The following is a 13,459-nucleotide window of genomic DNA, read 5'->3' as shown; positions in this document are numbered from 1 at the left end:
ATTCCAATACCCAATCTTCCTCCCATGGATTATCCATCTCCACAACTTCCACTTATGGAGCTGAGGATTTTCTGAAAGGACTTGTGAATAATTGAAGTAGAAGGCTTTTGGAGAGATCAGAAGAAATACAGCAACACGGTTAATTCAGAAAAGAAGAAAAAATAAAAAAAGGGAAAACCACATACAAAGGTAATTCCAGATGTGCTTTACCATCTGGCTGATTGGCAGGAGCAGCATTGCCAGGATGTGGGAAACAGTCACTGTGAAATATATTGCATATCTGATCTACCCACTAGAGTTAATGGTTCCCACCTGGCAGACAGTAAACTCTTGGAGGTTCACTTTCTCCCAATGCAAACCAAATGGGTACCTAGAATAATTTTCTCAAGTACCAATTATTTTTCTTCAGGGTTAAAACGTATAAAAGTGTGTTATGTATAATTAATCTATAATGCCATAAATGATATTGCAAAACCTAAATAATATGATGTCCTGAGGGGCTGCCATGTATTTGAAACATGCTTTCTCTCATGCATTGACTGTATGCATTTTGTTATGCACATTTTGTTTGTTTAAGTAAGGCGTATAGGATACACAGCTGTCTAGATGAAACTATAATACCCACATTTTGCACTAATAACATAATGCTGACCTCAAGACTATCAGAAGAAATATTTACATTTCCATTTTATGAAGAAAGGAACCAAATTATTGGTTATGCTTTTTAAAAAAATTACCAGTTTACATAATTAATCAGGGTGCATTTTAAGTTCTAACATTTTGTTATATAATGCATCACTTAAAAATTCTAAGGAATGATCCTTTGTTTTTAATGATGCATAAAAACAAGTAATGCTAGTTGGCAGTATTTGATTGTAAGAAATCAATAAAGTTTAATTGTGTTTTATACCTTTGTTGACTGGTTGGTGGTTGAAAAGCAAGGAACTGTATGGCGTCTGGCTATTGTAAACTTTGAATAGGAATTTAAGAAGATGCTATCAAATTATTATTTTGGTGTGTTAAGGATTTTCCCCTATTGTTTTGCAATCCCTTTCCCCTCTAAAGGTGGTGAAGGGGAGTGTAGAATTTCCTGAGGAAATTTTCAGCAAAATCAAGTGAAAATCCCCAAGAGCTAAATGTTCCAAGCCTTTCTTTGGTGGAACTCACCTGGAAAGTGCCCAAGGCTGCTCTAAGCTGCTTGCAGCCATTCTTGTAGCACCTTTACCAGGTGGAGCACAGTGAGTGGGTGCTTTTTTCTAGGAGAAGGGATTGGAGAAGAGGAGGATGTAAACAAAACATTTATTTGCAGATCACTAGGTATGTTAAAGCATGGACTTCCTGTGTGGAATTGTGAGACTGAGGCACATACTGCCTCCTGAGGGAGTGAGGACTTCATTGGGCTCAGTGGGTAGGGTTAGGCTTCTATGTTCAGTGAGGAAATTAGCCTAAGTAGGAAGGGTGAAGAGATAATGCAGAAGTCATATTTTTCCTGTCTTATTGTGTTGCAGATGAAACCATCTTAAAAGTTATACTACTTACTTTGTTTATCTCAGTGTTATAACATCCCAGATTTTTTAAGCCTAGCCTCATAATTTTTTTTTTTTTTTCCCTTTGACAGAGTCTTGCTAAATTGCCCAGGCTTACCTGAAGCAATTCTCAGCTTCCTGAGTTGCTGGTTTATGTGTGTTTTGCCTAGGACTGTGATGGTTACTTTGCAGCAGAATACCTTCCAGGGTAGATTTAAATAATGCTTCTTTTCTTTATTACATCAATCGTAGCCTCTGGACATTTCCTGGCTAGGATTGCTAGGTGTTCTTACATATTTTCTGTTTAGTATGAGGCACTTAAAGGGATTTAGAATACCTTGCTTCCCCTAAATAATTTGTTCTGTATGAGTAAGGTGGGTCTTGTCTCTTCTTAGTGGTGGCCTCTCACTGTACTGTTCCTTTTGGGGGGTACCAAGGATTGAACATGGGTGTTGAACCACTGAGCCACATCCCCACCCCTTTTAAAAATAGAGTCTTGGCTAAGTTGCTGAGCCTGGCCTGGGAACTTGATCCTCCTGTCTATGCCTCCTGAGCTACTGGAATTACAGGCTTGCATCAAGCTTGGCAGTCCTCCTGGACTTACCTGTTGAATCCAGATAAGTAACTGAGTGTTAATGCCTGATCCCGAGTTCTCATTTTCATCTTTTCAGAAAACATTTCTTTGAAAAACTCAATAGTATGGAATAATACTTTTATCTAGATCATATTGCCATGGTAATCCATACAACCTGGAAATCTTGTTTAAAAAAATGTGATAGGAGGAAATTATTTGCAAGATAATCAGTTTCTTGCAGGGCGCAGTGGCACATGCCTGTAATCACAGCGGCTTGGGAAGCTGAAAAAGGAGAATATTTATTTCAAAGCCAGCCTCAGCAATGTTGAGGTGCTAAACAACTCAGTGAGACCCTGTCTCTAAATAAGATGTAACAATAGGGCTGAGGACTGGGCTCAGTGTTTGAGTGCCCTGAGTTCAATCCCGGTTACAAAAAAAAAAAAAAAAATCATTTTTTTTTTTTTCAAAAATTGTTTTCTTCTCTAGTGTTTTATCAGGATTATTGAAATGCACATATTTTTTTCAAGTGATTTCAAGATATTAAAATACAGGAACCTATTGCTTTTTACACTGGGTACTTTTGTGTCTCACATACAAATATATTATTTACATATGTGTATATTCTATGTGTATATGTGTAAATATACATACATACATTTTTTTTTGTACTTGGGATTGAAATTGGGAGCACTCTACCACTGAGTCACATCCACAGCCCTATTTTTTTTTTTAATTTAGATACAGGGTCTCACTGAGTTGTTTTCCTTATTCACAGGTCAACTGGATAAGCTTGAATGTGTGTTTAACTTAAATGCCTTGTCTTTTTTTTTTTTTGGTACTGGGGATTGAAATCAGGGGCACTTAATCATTGAGTCACATCCCCAGCATCTTTGTATATTTTATTAGAGAGAGGGTGTCCCAAAGTTTCTTTGGCCTCACTAAGTTGCTGAGGCTGACTTTGAACTCAGGATCCTACTGTATCAGCCCATAGGCTGAGCCGCCAGGAGTCACTGGGAGTATAGGAGTGTGCCACTGCTGTCTTTGTTTGTTGTTTAGTAGTAGGTACTGAACACAGGGCCTCATGTATGGAATGCAAGCTTATTACCACCAAGGGGCATCCACAGCCCTTTTGAGACAGGGTTTCCTAAATGACCCAGATTAGCTTTGAACATGGAATCTTAGTGCTTCAGACTCAGGGACACTCAACCACTGAACCACAGCCTCAGCCCTATTTTGTGTTTTATTTAGAGATAGGGTTTCACTGGGTTGCTGAGGCTGGCTTTGAGCTTGTGATTCTCAGTCTTCCAAGCCTCTGCGCCTGACTTTTTTTTTTCACCTTAAAGTGGGAAGTGTGCCTCCTTTTATAAAAGCCAGTGCTGACCAGTGCCATCTGGTGGACAGTGAGAAACTGGTTCTTTTCTGGTCATTGCCAGATTGGCTGTGGAAGACAAGGATCTGATTTATATCTTAATTAACTTGCTTTGTCTAGAATAGATACAGAAATCTGACTTAAAAGATAAAATGTCTTTAAGAACTGGACCAAGTTACCTCAGGGATGAAAGGCTTGCCCACTTATTTTCTATCTGCTCATACTTTTCATGTTTTGCTGCTAGGGTTTACTCTCAAGGCTGACCTGTGCCAGGTTCAGTGGCACAGGCCTGTAATCCCAGTGAATTCAGAGGCTGAGGTATAGGGTCACATTCAATACCAGCATCAACAATTTAGTGATGTCCTATCAAAAAATAAAATGGGGACCTCGGGCATGGTGGCACATGCCTGTAATCCCAGCAACTACTGGAGGCCATGGCAGGAGGATTACAAATTCAAAGCCAGCCTCAGCAATTTAGTGAGGCTCTGAGCAAAACTTAAAAAGATCTTGGGATGTGGTTCAGTGGTAAAGTCCCCCAGTATCCCTTTCTCCCTCTCAAAAAAAGTAAAGAGTCTTAAGTGGATTATCCTTCCATTTTCTAAAGGTGAGGGTGGCACAGTTAGGCACTGGGTCTGGAGAATCAAAAAAAATATTTGGAATAGTCTTGTTCATTAGGATTTTTCAGTAGTCATGTGAATTGGAGTGAGGGTTGGGTAAATCAGTTCTTAGCCTGCTTCTCTAACATAGGTACTAAATCAGGAATAAAATTTAAAAAGGCTGGGACATTACAGGTATGATAAAATTAAGGGTGAAGGAACCAAGAATACAAATAAAAATGAGAATTTTTCTTGGTCCTAGTGATTGAATCTAGGGCATCACACATTAAGCAAGCACTCTACATTGAGTCACACCCCATAGCCCTCTACCTTTGAATCAAACCTCTCCCCAAAGTTTAGTTGAGAATACTGGCTCGTGGTCCACTGAGCACTGTGGAATATGTGTTCAAATACTGAAACACACTTGATTGACTCTGAAAAATTTAACTACCTTAGTTTGAGAGATGTGAATGGAATACTTCTAACAAAGTCATCTGACTTACTCTCTATCAAAAGGATTTTAGTCTGGTAAAAAAATCTGATAAGATATTTACCTATAACTCACAGGATGTTTTCTGAATTGTATATGTTGTTTTTCTTTTTAAGAAATTCTGCAGGGCTGGGGTTGTGGCTCAGTGGTAGAGTGCTTGCCTAGCATGAGTGAGGCCCTGGGTTTGATCCTTAGCATCACATAAACAAAGGTATTGTGTTCACCTACACTAAAAATATATACATTTTTAAAAAAATTCTCCAATAAGTCAGTGATGTGATAAACTGCTATTTTCCAAAGAGAGTTTTTTGATTTATTATTGCTTCCTATATTCTGCTTATTAAACATTTTTATAATTCTAGGATTGTGCATTTATTTATTCTAACTCTGTTCTTCAGTTTAGAGACAGTAACAATGAAGTCTAATGGGGTCAGTGTGAGGATCAGGTTGCAGAAATTTGAATACTGTATCTACCAGCTAAAAGGTGTGTAACTTTAAGTAAGTCATTTATCCTCTCTGTTCTGTGTTTCACACATGAGTAAATAGATGTGTATACACTGATATGTATATATAAATATTCATGTAAGGCATTGACAACTTTAAGTGCTTAACTAATATTAAGGTTTTATGATGGAGGCTAAAAGCTTATTTCCTTACAAAAGCCTTTTTTTCTCTAAATTAAAACAAGGGTTACCTTGTATGCCTGTTCAGTGTGTATACTGAACAATTCTACCTTGCAGAAGTTGCCTTAGAGGCTAATATTCTGTCTTTGCTTCCATCACCTTGCTTTTTTTTTTTCTTTTTAACTGATCACTTCCAAATACCCTTTGAAATGAAATCACTGAGGTAGTTTTTTACCCAGAGCTTGCCTACATATTGGCTTTTACTGAGATTTTTCTTGCTTCCTGGAAAAATGATAATACTAACTATAAAAATAAAAATTGTACATATCATTTGTACAATTCTCAATGCAGTGAATACACTTTGCCTTGCAATCTGTATTCCTGGTGACATTTCATTTTCAAGACAATTCTATGAAGTTGGATTTCATAAGCTCATTTTACAGATGAGGAGGAAGAGAGAACAGAGGACACACACATATAAATGCATGCTGCCTCTTCATATGGTACCCTTATCCACCTGGGATTCTGCCAGAATTCCTATCTTCCTCCCAGTGGTGGTGAAGACAAAGATAAAACCAAACTACAGCTTCTTCGATAGCTATCATAGTAAACTGTATAAACTGATGCATCAATGAATAATAACTCAACAAGTAATGCTCAATCAAGGAGTCAATTTACTTTGGTAGGAAATGGACATATTGATAGGTTCCTCTGCTTTGAACTGCTTGCAGAACTTGCCGGGACTATGTATCACTTGTATGCATTGTGAAGTATCTGTTGGTGCAGTGAATTGTGGTAGTGCTGGAGTATCTTTGCTGATGGTGTCACCGGTGGTACAATTTTTCCAAAGAAGCCCTCATTTGGCTTGGTGTCCTGGTGTTCTGCATCCTCCTCCCTTTTGCTAGTGATGGTCTAAAATTTGTTGGCCAACAGAGGTGAGGCAAAGAACCTCACCCCCCTACTCTCACCAATGCCAAATTTGGGGGCCAACAGAGGTGAGGCAAAGATCCTCATTCCCCCACTAGCAAAGGCCAAGTTTGGGGGCCAACAGAGGTGAGGCAAACAATCTCACCCCCCCAATGGTGCATAGGCCTATCCACAAGTATAGCTGTATGCTGGACTGGTAGTCAGTGACGGGTAAGATCCAATTGCAGTGGTACCAACCTAAGAGAGGAGGCTGATGCTTTGCGGTCAGCTCATCCAATGAAGGGTAAGACCATATGTAGTTGGACAGCCTAACAGGCATGGTCCCTAAGCCACATGCATGGTGTTTAATTAAAGAGAAGGGGGGAGATGCTGAGAGCCATAGCTGAGTTGGAATGACGCATGGCATTTTTGCCAGAATGGAGTGGTGGGGAGGTGATGCCAGCAAGCCATTGAGATGATAATGGTTATGTTAAGCTGTGTATTGTATATTAGACCCCTGCTGTCTGCCTTGGCCTGCTACTTTGGAGTTCTCACAGGGATTTCCTGGACAGTTCCCATTGGTTGGGAAAGTGTGGAAGAAGGGATTTCTGGAGGAGGGCCTTCCGTTTGGGGTGGTATGTCCTGGTGGAAGGCTGTGTGTGTAGCATTCGTGCGAGTTTGGAAATAAAGTTTGTTCCTGCTTCACTGGCTGGTGATTTGTGCCCAGCCAGACTGCGGCATATTTTCATTCATAGCTTCCATGCTGACACTGTTAAAACATAGTAAGAATTGTTTGAAGTCAGTTTCTTCTAGCAGGATTCCCCACTTCTGCTCTCAACAAGGGGAGACATACAAGGGAAAACTGCATCTAGCACTCTAGCAGGTGGTCTGCCCAAAGGGGATCCTGCCTAATGGGGAACAGGAGAGAGGGCAGGACCTGTAGTTGACATGTTTCCTAATTACTCTTAGTGCCAAGCTCAGGGATGGCTATCCTACGCAAGCTGACTCATTTAATTCTGAAAACAGCTACAAAAGAAGTGATATCATTCCCACTTTGAAAAAAGGTAAACCTAGGTTCAGAAGGATGGAGTCAAGGCCACACAGCACTCTACCTTTGGATTTAAACGCGGATCAAACCAATTATAAAAACCTCACCATTTCTATGATTCCACACAGTGCCAGTTCCTGCTTATATTATCAGCTGTGTCTTAAAATATTAAGGCAGAAGGCTTAGCACTTTAAGGGTCTAATCATCAGAGAACCTACACAGGAGCCTGCATGCATAAGGGCATAACAGGACATTGGCATTCTGATGAAGGAAAATGAAGAGGAAGCTGGAGTGTCATAGGTCTGATATGCTTTAAAACAAGAAATCTTTAAGCTAATAACAACAAATTAAAAATAGCCAAAATAAGGTTATATCTCATTTCAGAGGCAATTTCCAAACTTTCCAGACTACAATACAACTTTTTAAAAATGAAGATTAAATTCAAATACAGTAAAATGCACAGATATTAAGTGTAGGTTTCATGGTTTGCTAAATGTTTATACTGGTGTAATTCAACCTGCTATCAAAATATAGAACACTTCCATCATCCCACAAAGTTCTCTCATGTCCCTTCCTTGTCAATACCTTTCAGCCCCAGGCAAACCACTACTCTGATTTCTATCCCATTATTTACACTGCTTCTAGAACTTCATATAAATGGAATCTGACAGCATGTTCTTCTTTAGCTCAGCATAAAGTTTTTTAGACCTATACAATTTGATTTATGAATCAGCAGTTCATTTCAATGAATTTGCCTACTAGTATTCAGCAGAAGAGAATTCCATGATATAGACATACTAAAAAGTATTTATTCATTTTCCTGTTGATGAACATTTGGTTTATTTTCAGTGCCAAGTTACTCCAAATAAAGCTGCTGTAATATTTTCCTTTTTCTTGGGTAAATACTTTGGAATGGAGTAGTTATATATTTGGGTAAGTTCATGTTTAACTCCATGAGAAGTTACATCTCTGGACATGTGTGTATGTATGCTCTGCTGCCTCTCAGTGGGATCAGTGAGAGGAAAGAGGAGTGGGGAAAACAAGAAGCATTCACTCTATCACAACAGCTCTCTGACCACTCTTTCCTTAAATACCTTCCCAGATTCCTCTTTGGGGTTTCTGGGTGGGCTGGGGCTCCAGCCAAGGAACCTGGAACCTGCACTCCCTCCCCTCTGTCTAAGTGGCTCCTCCCTTCATCCTCACTCAATCCAGACTTACCTGTCATTATACAAAACCTTTTGTTTTAGGAAATTCACACTGAAATCACTATTTAGAGTTTGTATTTCAGGAACAAAGGAGAAAGTCCAGGCCACTGACTGGAAAGGACGTGATGGGAATAGGTCTAAGGAAACCTGCCAGTTTTAGAAGGAAAGAGATCATTCTCCCAAGGAATCCAATTCTTCATAAGGGTGCTCCATCAGACTACTCAGCAGGAAACAGGCCAATTCCCCTGCACTGTCAGGAGGCCAGGCCTACTGGGTGGTCTAAATTTAAGAAAAAAGAGAAAAACAAAAATCCTAAGAACTAGAGACAGACAGACAGACAACCCTAAGAAGGGATCATATCAGAAGTGATACCCAAGACAGGTACTGGCAACTTAGATTCTAGTCCAGGGAAAATGGGCAGAATTGAAAGATTTCCTGGGGCCAAGTACACCTCAAGTTTCAACTTTATTAATAATTTGAGATTTCCATATAGTATATGACTACTGATATAATACTGTTTCCATCTGAGAAAAACAAACAAATTGAACTGCTAAATAAGCAAAGAGGAAATTCAAAATAAAAAAAAAAAACTGGGCCCCAAGACCTTGAACAGTGTTTACAGAACCATCCACAAGAGCATGCTCAGCTCCCAGAGCCCTAACCTCAGAGAGTGTAACTGACTTTTTATTCTACTCCAGAAAGGCTCCAAGACTGCACCTCTCCCTTTCTGTTTATTCCCCCCCCCATTCTCAACAAAGAAGCTCAAAGGTGTTGAATGCCAGTGAAGGGGGATGAATGCAGATTCTTTTGACATCAGCTTTTTGTCTCAAGGCAGACCAGGGGGAACAGTGTGGGATTAGGGTAGGCAACTTTCCCAGAAGCCACTACGAAAAGCAGGCACTCTGCAAGTCACTGTATGCTAGATAGTCTAGAAGTCCTGCCAGGGAAGAGGTCATACAATCAGACAAGTGCATTGCTGATAGTAAGAGAAGGATGACTCCTAAAAGACTGGCCAGAAGTCCAAGTTCCAAGCCCCAAGCTAGAGAGTCAAGAAGGAAATGAAAATGATGTACATGGATTTTTTTCAAACAAACTCTTCCTCCTGGAGGGCCTAATACATTCTCTGCTCTTCCCTTCAGCAGTCCTGAATCCACTGAGAAGTCAAGCTGAAGAAGCAGCTGAGAAAGGAAACCACCTGAACAGAACTGAGCCATACAATTCAACAGAACTGAGCCATACAATTCCAGAGTGGATCTTCCCTCTGAAAATAGTGGGGGGCTTTCTTGAATCTCTAACCAGGTAAACCTCCACAGGAAGTTCAGACTGGTTTTCTGCTTTCTTTCCTCCTTACCCTTACTACCACCCCTATGTTACTCTACCTTCACCTTCCTTCCTCTTTACCTCAGCCAAGGTCATGAGAGGGAGATACCTTAGTAAAGGGAAGACCAAGTCTCTGGGGCTCAGATGATTAAAAGAAGATTTAAAATGATATATAGTTTCCATATTATGAAAGCACTATTAACATGAAGAAATTTTTATGAGATGAACAGTCCAGAGACACAAACCCCCTAAGTAGAGGAGAGGAAGTAACACCTAACATTAAGGGCTGTCTTCTCTTTGCAGCACTAAAAGAGCTGATATAAGCACAAGAGAATAGAAACCTGGGCTGCTATTAAGGAAGCACATTTCTCTCGATGAGACACTGAAGTCAGCAAGGCCTAGGGTCTCAGCCCATCTATGCACAACTACAGAGCCCAAATACATTGGTTCTTCTCTCCAGACAGCAGCCTGCATGACTCAGACACAGATTTCAGGATAAATTGGGCTTTCTGTCTGTGGTTACAAAAAAAAAAAGGAGACAAATGTGTTTTAGTCTTATCATTGAAAAAGCAAATACCAGATACATCTAGTATCCCAGATTTTTAAAAAAGGATAATTCTAGTCTAAAACTAAAGAGTTACTATAGCAAAAAGTGCAATATAAAACCTCAATATTCAATAAAGTCAAATAAATAAGAGGAATTAATTCCTTAGGACACAATGGAGTATGTTAATCTTAAAAGTCTATCAGACTGACTGAGATGACTATCAATACAGAAAAATGTTCACAAATAATCCTAAGTGAAAAACAGGATACAGAATGTAATACACCAAATAAAATACAAAACTATACCTAGTATAGAAAGAGTAACATGATTTAATATTACCATAAATTTTAAAAGTTGGAATACAATAATTTTTAAATGAATAAATCAAGTCAGTCTAGCATTCTCTGGCTGCCTCCAATTACCAAAGTGTCTGTCATCATCTCTATGCCTCTAGTCATCTGCAGTCTGCATTATTCTTCTCAAGAAGCAAAGCAGCCTCAACTTAAGATGCTTTGTTAACTGCTTATTAACCATTATAAATCAAAAGTCGACCAAGTAACACTCAATCTGTTGGTCAAATAGATTTCTCAGAAAATTTCAACAACTAGAATAGGTGTTTGAGAAGATTTAAATGCCCTATAAAAGGGCAAATTAATTTCTCTGCCTCATTGAATTTGTTATGCCAGAAATCTAATTCCATCTTCCAATGTAAGTGATAAAGAAAGGCAATGTGAACTCTGGACAGCCCACTTGAGTTTGAAACCTAACTCTTACCACTTATTAGGTATGTGGAAGTGGGCAAGTTATGTACTTTTTTATTTATTTGCCCTTAATCTTTTGATCTGTAAAATGAGAAAAACAACCCACATAAAGTTAGTTCGAGAATTAAATGACATTTCTTAGAAAATGCTTAGAACAGGGTCTAGAATATTGTAAATGCTCAAACATTAATTACTGTTATTTATCACTATTTCTTTTATTTTTAACACAATATCTGTTCCCTGTACCCCCAGTCCAGTAATCTTTTTTCAAAGTATAATTAACCAGAATGAATGGAAGACTGTACTCTCGAAACATTATTAATCAATAACAGCATTAGTTACATTGAGAATATAAATCAAAACACAGCATTGTAATTCTAAGACAATACACAAAATTTAACAAGTATTAACACTTAATTGTAATTTGTGCTGAACTGAATAAAGATCCACCTTGATGGCATAATAAAACAAAATTGTTTTTGTACTATTAAACTATTTCTTTAAGTTTGAGTAGAGGGAAACATCTATAAATGCTTTGCTCAAAATACTATTAGATCATAAATATTCTCTTCAAATCCTAAGATTTGCAACTATGCACTCAATGTTACTTTAGAAACAATATGCATATTTCTGGAAAGTAAAACTTGCCTTAAGAACCCATGATATTAAAAAGAATCCATGAATCCGCAATGTTGATTTTTTTCAACAATCTTTAAAAACATTGCAATAATCTCTAAAGTAAAAATCCTTTGTAAAATTTTAAATCTCATGGAAGTTTTACACATTTTTCTTTTCTTTTTTTTTTTTTTTTAAAGAGAGAGTGAGAGAGTGAGCGAGAGAAAGAGAATTTTTCAACGTTTATTTTTCAGTTCTCGGCGGACACAACATCTTTGTTGGTATGTGGTGCTGAGGCTCGAACCCGGGCCGCGCGCATGCCAGGCGAGCGCGCTACCGCCTGAGCCACATCCCCAGCCCCACATTTTTCTTTTAAGAAAACAAATATTAAAATTATTGATGTAGGGAAATTTAGGTGCTTAAAGATCTGTAAAATCCATTTTAACTCAAGAAAGTCCTTTATATAAAAACACTCACCTCCCCACTAATGAAACCTTGGGGAGCCTGAGTTAATTTTAATATATACAAAGCTCTGAGCCAGGAATGCCTTCCCCATTCAAACCCACAACCCCTCAGTCAATCTCAAGTCCCTTTGTCTCCCCACCTCTCCTATACTACTATAACAAATTATCATCTTCCTCTGTCCTGCCACAGTAAAACACTTACATGGAAGTTATATATAATCAACTTGGGCTCAAGGTTAGAAATTATGATATCTCCCCATGTAGATGATAGGTAGAATTGTAGCATGGTCCCAGGTATACAAGCACCTTCTCCCAGTTATTCAAGTCACTATGGTGGAGAAACCCTTATCTAGTTACTATGGTGAAGGAGATTTGCAAATGCAACTAAGGTCCAAATTCTCTGACTGTAAACAAAGGCGATTACCTATGTAGGCTTGTCCTAATCACATAAATCCTTTAAATCAAAATCCAGACAAGTCAGAGATATTTGAAGCTTGAAAAGGAATGGATAAAGGGAGATTTTCCATAGCCAGTTGGGAGATGTAGGAAGCCATGTGCCCAGGAATATAGGCAGCAGCTGACTGCCAGGAAGGGGATAGGGACCCACAGCCCTACTGCCCCAAAATAATTGAATTATGCCAACAATCTGAATGAGGCTGAATGCCCCCAGGACCTTTAGAGAAGAAAGCCCAACAAACATTTGGATTTCAGCTTTGTAATACCCAGAGCAGAAAACAACCAGTCATGTTATACTAGAACTTCTGATGTATAGAACCATGAGCTAATGAATGTGTTACCAAAGAAAACTTAAATAAATCCTCTAGCTTCACTTGCTATTTATTGACTTTAAATTACTAATTTTGGAGATCACAGAGCTAATAATAAATTATTAGTCTTCCACTAGCTTTGTTTAGATAATACCTCTGATATGTGGACTATGATGATAACTGTTGCCTACATTTCTGTTTAGGGAACTGAAGACCACTTTTGCTGAAAGCACTAACTATTCACTTGGGACTGCAGATGTCCCATGGGTGACTGAATGTTGGCATCTCTATCGTTTTTATTACGTGTATCTCCTTTGTTGTATTAACTTTTGGGTCAGATTCTATTCAGCTCCACAAGTAAACATGTTGAACATTTGAGAAATGTTTTGCCCCAAACTATAATATAGGATTAATATGACAAGACCCACCTTCCTAGTTTCTCCCCACTTAAAACTAAAGACAGCTGCCAGCTGCCATGCCCAGACACACCAGATCATGGATTTAGTGAAAAAAGGTAGCATGTAATTTCCTGGATGATCACTACCTAGTCACAGAAAAGACATGAATATCCCTTCCTTTTATTAGCCCCTCTCTCACCATTCCTATCCTAGATCTGTAATCTTCAACCACCTGCTAGAGTCCAGAAGC

Source organism: Marmota monax, unplaced genomic scaffold, assembly GCF_021218885.2.
Source record: "Marmota monax isolate L192 unplaced genomic scaffold, Marmota_monax_Labrador192_F-V1.1 WCK01_AAM20220418_F8-fsc00313, whole genome shotgun sequence".
NCBI lineage: Eukaryota > Metazoa > Chordata > Mammalia > Rodentia > Sciuridae > Marmota > Marmota monax.
The sequence above is the reverse complement of the archived record's forward strand: the minus strand, read 5'-3'. Positions refer to the sequence as shown.